The sequence below is a fragment of the Xyrauchen texanus genome, chromosome 20 (genome assembly GCF_025860055.1).
Source record: "Xyrauchen texanus isolate HMW12.3.18 chromosome 20, RBS_HiC_50CHRs, whole genome shotgun sequence".
Taxonomy (NCBI): domain Eukaryota; kingdom Metazoa; phylum Chordata; class Actinopteri; order Cypriniformes; family Catostomidae; genus Xyrauchen; species Xyrauchen texanus.
In genome coordinates, this window is record NC_068295.1 from 27,784,374 (window position 1) to 27,795,715 (window position 11,342).

Here is an 11,342-nt window from a genome sequence, read left to right on the forward strand (position 1 = left end):
AGAAAACTAGCAAGACTCCAAGGTATGTTCTCCCTCCACATTTTCAGTTATTTCACCTAAAGTAGTGCTTGGGGCAAATGTGTACTTATCATATGTCAACAATGTTACTACAATGAATTCATAAATAACTTTGAATTTCAATTTTACTCAGTTGAACATATAATAATCAGAAGAACCTCTCCGTAAAATGCCATGTGGTGTCTGGTGCTAGGCAACCATTTTGATTTTATCCCTAAAAACAGCAAAAATGTCAACTAGGTTACCAGTCACCTATGTTACTCTTGGTGTTCCTATAGTTTTCAGGAGTTCATTTAATATTCTAATTGTACAGTAACTATAAAATACTTTGCAATAAATATTATAAAAGAAAAACTTGTTTTCAGGCAAATGCCACGATTATCTGCTGCAGAAAAGCAGCGCCGTTACGTGCACTGCGAGATGCTGATCCTGCAAAAAGGGAGGCATACTTGCAGATTCTGCAATGTCAGTGTTACCAAACTCAGGCCTTCGACTTCAAAGTCAACTCTGCTGTTCCTGCATTGCACCAAGAACAACCAGAACTTGAAGTACAGTGGGATAGAGATGACATTGTTGGTCAGTGGCGTGTCATCAGATATGACGATGAGGTTTACCCTGGAACCATTGTTGAAGTGAGTGAGACACATGTTCATGTTAAGTGCATGCACAGAGTGGGACACAATCGTTACTACTGGCCAATGCGAGAGGATGCGCTCTGGTATCCATTTGAGGATGTGCTCAGGTTGATTCCTGCCCCACAGCACGTGACAGCACGTCATGTTGAAATAAAAAGAGATGTGTGGGAACATCTTCATGGCTAAGGACATGCACACACACGCTAACAAACACGTGGCACAAGCACACGGTCAAACACACACACATATAGACACCAGACGTGTATAGTCCAGGTGCCAGAAAGTAAAAATCCTGCCATGTTTTTGGATCTGCCTCTACATCTAGAACAGGTGTTTTCACTAACGAGCTCATCTACCTGGTTGAGGAGCTGGTTTAGTGATGATTGGAACAGCTGCTGGACAGGATTTCTACTTTCTGGCACCTGGACTATACACCTCTGATATACACACACGCACAGATAAAGACACACACACACACACACACACACACACACACACCACACACACACACACACACATGTTGGTCTACCTATCATTATGAGGACTTTCCATATACATAATGACTTTTATATTGTATAAACTATAGATTCTATCCTCTAAACCTAACACAACCCCTAAACCTAATCATCACAGAAAACTTTCTGCATTTTTACATTTTCAATAAAACATTGTTTAGTATGATTTTTAAGCGATTTGAATTATGGGGACACTAGAAATGTCCTCATAAATCACATTTATAGCATAATACCCTTGTAATTACCAGTTTGTAACTTACAAAATTGTCCTCGTAAATCACAAAAACACGCACACACACACACACACACACACACACACACTCACACTCAAAGTACAAATATGTGTACTTGATTGAGCCTGACAAAGTCATTGAAAAACAAACCATAATTGGCCATGTTCTTGGGTTAGAAAATGAGGAGTGTGTTCTGTCTCCGCCGGTTTCATGGGTGCCTGGAAGTTGGAGGGTATGCCAGTGTTTTACTTGGGTTCTGACATATGAATGTTTTTGAGATACAACTGTTTGCACTATTAAATTTTTGATCAATACAATGCACTACTGTATTTCATTCCACAAACAAGATTTTCAAAATAAGCAGCACACTTATTCTGTTAACCAACAGAATAAAACACTATTTGGTTATTGTTATTTATTGCAGTGCACTATTATTTTTTGTTCAATACAATGCACTACTGTATTTCATTCCACAAACAACATTTTCAAAATGTTTACATGGTGGAATTTTTGTGTAAGTGCTGTTTTTGATACATTTGTTGTTGTTGTTTTCTATGTTAGGATCTCTTGCTTATGATATATGTGCTTGTTAATAAAGTTGTGATTGATCCTTGTAAACTGATGTGCTTCTGTATTTCTCCTTTATATCATGAAATATTCAACAGGTCTTGATTAAATGCAATAAAAGATTAGCTAACATATAATAATTGATATAGTTTAGGATTGTTTTTGTTAAATACATCATCCTACTTTGTCATGTCCAGTCAACTATGTTACTTTTGTCAACTATGATACTGGGCTGTCAATTAAGTTACCATTATTTTTTTTAAAAAATATATGTATTTCAATGGTTCCCTAATCTCCAAGTAAATATTTAGAAACTGAGTAGCTGTCAAATATATACCACAGCATAATTTCATCAAGAAAATTATCATGAATCAAGCAGTTTGGAAACAAAATATACAGACCGGTTACTTCAGTACTTGAAATTTGGGGTTTCAGTTGAACAAAATGTGTATTTTCTTAATTAATTGGGTATTTTAATTGAAAAGGTAGGTAAATAGACACATATTCTTCCAAGAGTAATGATTTTTTTAAATGTCTGCCATTTACTTAAAGTTAAAACTTATAGGTTTTGTCCGTAACATAGTTGACCAAATAATGAGTAAACTTCTTGTTTTTAAAACTAAATATATGAAATCAATTATGCCTGAGCTTGGCAATGACTAAAAACAAAATATTTCAGGGATGATTTATCAGGGAAGATAATAATATTTTGTAAATAAATATATTTTTTCCCAGAATTATTCAAACTCAAAATCTCCCACAATTATATATTGACCCAGTTCAGATTCTAAAACGCATACAGAAATACGGAACACACGTCATAATTGCTGAAATTGCTGACAATTGTTTCTCAGGTACAGTAATCTACTTCATTAGACAAGGATTTATCAGTAAAACGTTTTATGGTGCACAGCTGAAATTTACTAGGGCTTGTGCTCCAGTAAACAGAGTTTAACAGTGCTCTGGGATTTTGTAGCAGGCAATTTTGCAAAAAGTGCTACTGTGTTTGTAAGGTTAATGGGCCATTTGTGACGAGGGCCACAAGTTCACAGAAAGACTTGATTCCTACAGCTGTTTAAACTGATTGGCTTCTAAGTATCAGATTACTGGCAGACTAAACATTTTTCAAATTTTGACACATGCCAGACTTTACAGTTAGTTACACCACAGGAATGACATGTGTTGCCCAACTTTGTCAAATAAGATTAGCATGACCTCAACATTTAAGTTTGTTAAAGCTGAAGAGTACAAAATTATGTTTGCAAAAATAATGACGGTTTTAAAACAAGATAGTCCCAGCATTAAACTCACACCATTAGGTAAGCCAATGTTGCTGTGCAACAGATCCACCATGTTAACACTTTTATGGGGAATCATCCTATGAAAGGCTTATAGTTGTCTCTGCATGTTAAGCTGGGATAGGAAAGTATTTTAACATCTGAAAATTACACAAATCTGCTTTCAAGGAAGAAAATCTTGATTTCCCCTTGCTTTGTGTCTTTGTGTCTAGTTTATTTTTCACCCACTGATTGTTGGTGGAAATGTGTAAAAGAAATGTACACATGTGAATGCATACCGTACATTATGTGAAGTTCCACCAACAAAAATATCTGCTGATTCCTTTCAAATAAATGTCATCTGATGGGTGTGTATGGCCTAACTCACTGTCCCAGCCTGAGATACAGCAGGCCACAGACATTGAATAAGTGAAGAGTCACCGTCTTCAATGAGCCGTTGGTGTCTGTGCCCAACACACATCTGCACATCGCATTATTATTATTGCTCCCACATCACCCAGAATCACTGACAAAGTGAGCAATACTAACAATCACTTCCTTCAGCTGCAGCCATATGGGCGCCATACTTAGATTGCAGGGGAAGAAGGGAAAAAAGACAAGCAATTGTACTGGCATCTGTTTGGCAGTCCTTAGAAGCTGTTGCAAGATGAATTCACTGTGCTAGGAAAGTTTTTCCCTTTCTGTTTCCCCTCTGCCTTCCTCTCTCTTTGGACAAGTGAAAGTATTGCTGGTTGCACTCCTATTGGCCAGCTCTCACAATTACAGTACCTGCTCTTTAATGTGGCTTCTTAATGGGAAGGGAGTGTACTGGCCCAGATGGTGACAAAGTGCCTTTTAACGTTTCTTCTTAGGCTATGAATCCAGCTGGATTAGCTTTCACTTTTTTAGGGCAGCTTTGAAATTTCTTACATTTCCGTTGTGACAATGATGTGACAATAATATTTTTGTGATACAAAAATACTTACAAAAATGCCATTCACACAAAACTGTTAATTGAATACAGCTTTACTGTGATGAACATGCATTCAATTTCAAAGTCATTTTGATATTTTTCCTGGGGTTTAAAGTGGTGCAACTGTCTGGAGACTGTTGATGTAAAAAGTATGGAATACTTTTTCATTACTATTTCTATACCAAAAATAACCAGTGATAGAATTTTGGTTACAAATATGTTTAATATTTTTAAAACTTTTGTCCACCAATTCAGAGTCAGTTGGTGAAACCAACATGCAGGTAGACATTTTTTATCATGTGACAACAAAACGATAAAACATAGAGGACCTTCTTGAGTGTCAAGGTCATTAAAGTTTTTTTAGATATCAGATATTATGATATTTTTTTATGAAAAGGCAAAAAAGATTTAGGTCACATGGAGCAATCTTGAGAAAACGACTTGACATTCATGAATTTTTTACCTTTAAAAATATGCTTGAAAAGTTTTTTGAAATTAATGATTAATATGTTTATAGTCACACATATTCAATGTGCAAGAAACTTTTTAAATGACACTTTTAAAGGGATAGTTCACCCAAAATTACAAAATCTCTCATCATTTACTCATCCTCATGACTGCCATCCCAGATGTGTATGACTTTCTTTCTTCTGCAGAACACAAATTAAGATTTTAAAAGAACATCTCAGCTCTATAGGTCCATACAATGGATGGTGAATGGTTACCAAAACTTTGAAGCTCAAAAAATCTAATAAAGGCAGCATAAGTAATCCATACGACTCCAGTGGTTAAATCCATATCTTCAGAAGTGATATAATTCACTTCTTTCACTTAAACTTTCACATTCTGAAAGTAAAAGTGGAGATTTAATGTGTAAAAAAAAAAAAAAAGGAAATTAAATATTGATCTGTTTTTCACCCAAAGTGATTGCATCTCTTCAGAAGACATAAATTAAACCACTGGAGTCTTGCTGCCTTTATTGGATGATTTTTGGAGCTTTAAAGGACTGCTTACCATTCACTTGCATTATATGGACCTACAGAGCTGAAATATTCTTCTAAAAATCTTTGTTTGTGTTCAGCAGAAGAAAAAAGTCATACACCTGGGATGGCGTGAAGGTGATTAAATGATGAGAGAATAAAATTTTGGGGGTGACTGTTCTTTAAATTCATTAAAAATGTGTTTATATTTTTGTACAAAATGCTATCAGTGTTTTTTAAATGTATAAAAACCAACATGGACTCAAAGATTACATTTCTACTTCTTGACATGTGTTTTAAACTATATTTTTAAAAGATCTCAGACAACCTTATTTGTCAATGACATATAAATCAAATAAATGACAGTATTCTATAGAACAGCCTATCTCAACTCGTAGGGCACAACCCAAAAAGTCTGTTCATGGACAAACTTTTGTTGTTGATTTCAAAGGTTGTCTATCCATTCAAATTCTGTGGTAGTTTGTGTAACGTAACTTTTTCAAAGCTAGCTATTAGACAGGTGGAAAAATTAAAAGGTGTGCATTACATACCCTCATCTTAGAAAACCATGATTAAAACTACAAGATCCAGACTACATTAAATATGGTAACAGGTTTGGTATAATGTTGGGTCACAGCTGAAACAAAACCTGTTGACAACCACTGCAATTTTCAGATAGCATCTCTTGTCACATTGTAATAAGTTGCTGGTGTACATGTAGTGTCTTAGTGATATAAGCTATCCCTCACATATCACTAGAGCCGAACTTCTGAACTTAGACTGAGACTTTACAAGAGCTTCACACTTGTCCAGACTTCCAGTTCTGTTGGCAGGTTTATGTGTTTGTGCAGGCCATGCCTTTATATCGGCCAGTCCATGTTCTTCTCGTCCTATTACACCCAGACATGCTGCTCTACAAGCCTTGCCCAAACAGGGCAATCCCTCCTGGGCAAATATTTAAAGTCAAAACAGCTCTGGCTCCATAAAGCTAGTTGGGTGGTGTGGCTACATCTGTCAGTTGGGGGAGGTGTGTATGAGAGTGCATTTGTGTGTGTGTGGGGACAAACACAGCAGCTGCAGAAACGAGTGTGGACGCTGCTGACGCCAACACCTGTCCGCTCTGGAGACACGGAGAAGCAAATGTCCAGGCAGAGCTGGCCACAGTCTCGCACTACTTTGGAGCCACAGGGTGGACAACAAACTTATAGAGGGACACGCTGGGAAGAGTAAGAGTTCCATGTGTGGACTTCCATACAGCTTCAAAGTATTCTGAATTCCAGCAATGATCCCCATGTGCGTAGGTATAATTTATAATTTACAGAACGATCAAATAAAATGCACACCCCTCTTTGTAAACACTTCCAAAACCCCTCTCAGGCTAATGTTTTACTGTGCCATGTGTTGCGTCCATAATGTTGCTTCACATAACCCCCTCCCTCCACTTATGCCCCACATACAAATACAAACTCCACAAGTTTCCCCCCCAAAAGCAACAGCTAGTATTCTAAACTCATAAACACCCCCTTATTACACTCAGCCAAACCCCATCTGGCAGGCCCCTGGCCCTGCCCCATGTTGGAGCTGGGGGTTGGGGTGGAGCTGAGGTCAGGGGTCAGGCAGACGTTGGCCCTTTGCTCAACAGCTGCCCATGTTCACAAGCCAGGAGGAGGAAGTGGCAGCCGCCACTGCAGAAGCAGCACATCTGCTCTAATGAGTGTGTAAACCTACTAACGCACAGACACAACACACACACACACACACACACACACACACACACACACATATCTGGCCCTCCCCTGAACCTCTCTTCACACACTCACCAGACCATTAGACCAGAATGGAGCCCTTTGTGTGTGTGTCTGTGTAGAGTGTTTAGTGAAAAGTTCAGAGCTGTATTGTGAAATGAGTCCGCTGTAACAAGAGGAAGACCTGTAATGACATTTACATTAATAAATTACATGTTTAGTGTATCTGAGGTTTTGAAGCACATTTTTAACATTTGAAAGCAGGCATCAATGTCCTTGAATTTATCTACTAATTTTTTTGGTGTAAAAAGAAAATGTTTAATATTCAAAACATAGCTTTTATATGAAGCATTTTTCTTGTGAGAGGGAATATTATATCCCCCATATTATTATTATTCTTAAACCAAATTATCACTCATCTGTCTTCATGTTTTAAAACCATATTACACAAATAATGCCAGTTAATATGTTTTGCTGCTATTCTTAATAAATCAAATCCCATAATTTTTCTTTATATAACATTTTTTATATGACAAAATATATCAATTAGTTGTCGACCGATATGGGTTTTCAATGGCCGATGCCGATATCTAGAGAACAGGAGGGCTGCACTTAATTAACCTATTATTCTACTGTAATTGCTAAATTTTAATGCCAAAAATATCACAATATTAACAAAAATAATGAAACAAACATAATAATGATAAAGAACATTTTAAAAAAAGAAATAACATAAAAAAGAAATATCCAAATCTTAAAGGAATATGCAGGGTTCAACACAAGTTAAGCTCAATCAGCAGCATTTGTAGCATAATTTTGATTTTTTTAAAAATAAAGGAAAAATGTGTGTTCCAGTGAGGTATTTACAATGGAAGTGAATGGGACCAATCCATAAACATTAAAATACTCACTATTTCAAAAGTATAGTCATAAGACAAACAATATGTCGACGAGATAATATCGAGATAAAGACGAGATAAAATCGAGATAAAGACGAGATAAAATCGAGTTAGTAAACGAGATAAAATCGTTTACTAACCTTTTCTGAGTAAAGTTAAAGCCAATTTTACAACTTCAATGCTATGATGACGTAATACCTGTAATCCTGGAAAATGATGATTTAAACAACTTTACTGCTCAAATAATATACAACTTTTAAAAGAAGAATTCATTTTAGTACTTTTATAAAATTTGAAGCTTCACATTTCTTCCTTTAAACCTCTCAAAAATTGGCCCCATTCACTTCCATTGAAAGTGCCTCAATGTGACCTTGATTTTGACTTTTTTTTAAAGAAAAGAAGAGACAAGTCGAAATAATTTTTTGTGGTTATCAACTTTATGTCACAAATGCTGTCAACTGAGCTCAACTTGTATTGAACCCAGAATATTCCTTTAATGAGGTTAACTTAATATGATTTATAAACAGGTCTGTTTTTATGAAGAGTGCAATGAATATCTAATGAGTGAATCAAGCATCTCCAGGGTGTACAGTATGAGAAAGAAAAGCAGAGATCTCATCATTCTCACCATAGTCGTCACCTCCTACTACATCGCACATATGTGTACATTTATATCCAGCCACTTTCCCCAGCCAAACAGGCCAACACATATAAATCTAACATATAGATTCTGGTTGTGAAAACAAAACATCTCTATTTGATTTCAGAAATTCTTATCTAGCATGAAGATATGGAAATATGCTAACATTCTTTGTTTTTCTATTAATAACCTAAACTTTCTAAAGCAATATCAACATACCTATGTCCTCTGCATTAAATATATTGGCTAATCAAATCACTTTTGACTTATTAAAAATGTTTAAAAATGGTCTCACTCATTCAGTCCAGTGGTCTCTACTGTAGTAGCTGGGAAATGAAATGACATGCTCTACTTAATCTGAAACAGCATTGTCTAATTCTTCTTTTTATTATTATTATTATTATCATTATTATGCATGCAGTTTGACTGACCTCATCTTATATGTGATAGAATATTTATACTTATATATATATATATATATATCTAATTTTTTTTTTAAATAAGGTTCAATTTGTTAACATTAGTTAATATAAACTAGCAATGAACAACAATTTTACAGCATTTATTAATCTTAGTTCATGTTAATTTCAACATATAGTAATACAATACTAATAAATATACTAACATATACTATACACATATACTAATATAATTTGTGTTTTTTAACATTATATAATGCACTCTGAACTAACATGAACTAACAATGACATTTTTTATATTTACAGTATTAACTAACATTAACAAAGATTAAAAAATTCTGTAAACAATATTTTTAATTGTTTGTTCATGATACCTAATGCATTAACCAAAGTTAACAAATGTAAACTTATTGTAAATTGTTACTGTAAACTGTAATCAAAAATCTTAATGTTCAAAGAAAAAAAAAGAAAGACAAAAAGGTTTAGTTATTAGTTTTATATAAACTACACTTCAAACATGTGCTCATTGTTGCTTTAAATAAATGTGTAGTATCGTGCCAGCACTTGTTCTTGTCAAACATATAACAGAGTTCTCTGTGTTTATCATATGAAATCTATTAGCGCTGAAAGAACAGAGATTGCGGTGAACCGGTCCTGTTCAACGTTTATTATAAGGTGAATGTCTCCCCCTGGTGGCAAAGTATTAAACATCAAATACATATAGCAACGTTACAAGACAGAGAGCTTCATGTGGGCGGTTTCATTGTAATTTTCTGTCTCGTTAGTATACTACATTAAAACTGAACAAACACAACAAAAAAATTCACACCATATTTTATTGATTGGATCGAAAGATAGTTGTCTGCCACCCATCCAAGATAATTACTGCTATTTTTAATTACAAAATGAGTGAACTCTTGTGCAAATTCCACAAGCTGAACATGCACAGCTATCAGTATCACCACCAGCAGAGTGTACATAACAACACCATACAATGATAAAAGATCAATGGAATATGGCTTTGTTTTCTGTATACATACATAAAACTCAATCAGCAGCAACACAATACAGAATTCAAAAGAAAGAATTTGAAGAACAGATTTTCTTTGCAAAAACAGTTATATTTGCCCAAAATGTGATTTGAATGTTGCACCTGTCCTAGGACTATTTCTTGCAATTTAGTAGTGACTCTGTTTATTTTGTTCAGAGGAAATGTGTGACATAATAGACGTTGTTAAAAATAAACATAATTTCTTCAGCAGGTATGAGCAAAACCTAAACTGCATTTTATCATAAATCTGAAACAGGTTTCTGTCGGTCATTATGGGTCATTTACAAAGGCTCTTCATATCACAGCATTCATTTAACATTTAAGATACCTCTTTGGATACATGTACTTTACACTTTTGGCAAATGGCTACGACACAAATGCCCTTGAAAAGGTAAAATATTGAGGTTTATCAATTAAAATCCATAAAAGTTTCATTGTTCTTCTGTATTAACAAGGCACACTTTTTCTTATATTGGTTATTTATTGGAAGGATATTTACTACGGGTGTGACAGAACAGAATACAAAATTTAATCTGAGTCAATAGAAAGCGAAAAAATGTCCCAGGGTTTCAGAATCATGACAGTTCTAATAAATTAAGCTGTAGTAATTATTACATTCGATTGCTTAGATAATTTCTAACATTTAAAGGTTTTGTAAATGTACTACTGAAAGTCATCAATACACCTGACCTCTTACAGCAGCAGCAACCACAGAAGAAAAGGAGTGTCTGCAACATTTAAACATCAGTGCTTTTTACAGTCATACTGCACGTCCTGAGGTGGCCTTCCACGTTGGTGTATAAATGCATTTAAATATCTTTAGAATCTATACTTTGACAGTCCATAAGTATCTCTTTATCTTATTATATCATTACTCAAAGTGGCTTTATCCTCAAAACCATACATTTTTATCTAAAATTCACAATATTCATGCTTAAAGGCTTAAAATGCTCTCATTATTTACTCACCCTCATGCCATCCCAGATGTGTATGACTTTCTTCTGCTGAACACAAATGAAGATTTTTAGAAGAGTATTTCAGCTCTGTAGGTCTATATAATGCAAGTGAATGGTGGCCAGAAATGTGAAGCTCCAAAAAGCACATCAAGGTAGCATAAAATTAATCCATATGACTCCAGTGGATTAATTGCTTAAGAAGACAATAACGCAATCACTTTGGGTGAGAAACTTTCAGAATGTGAAAGGGGAAATTTATTGTAAAAAAAGGTCTTAAATATCGATCTGTTTTTAACCCACACCAATTATATCGCTTTAGAAGGTGGATTTAACCATTGGATTCTTATGTATTACTGTTATGCTGCCGTTATGTGATTTTTGGAGCTTCAAAGTTCTGGTCACCATTCACTTGCATTGTATGGACCTACAGAGCT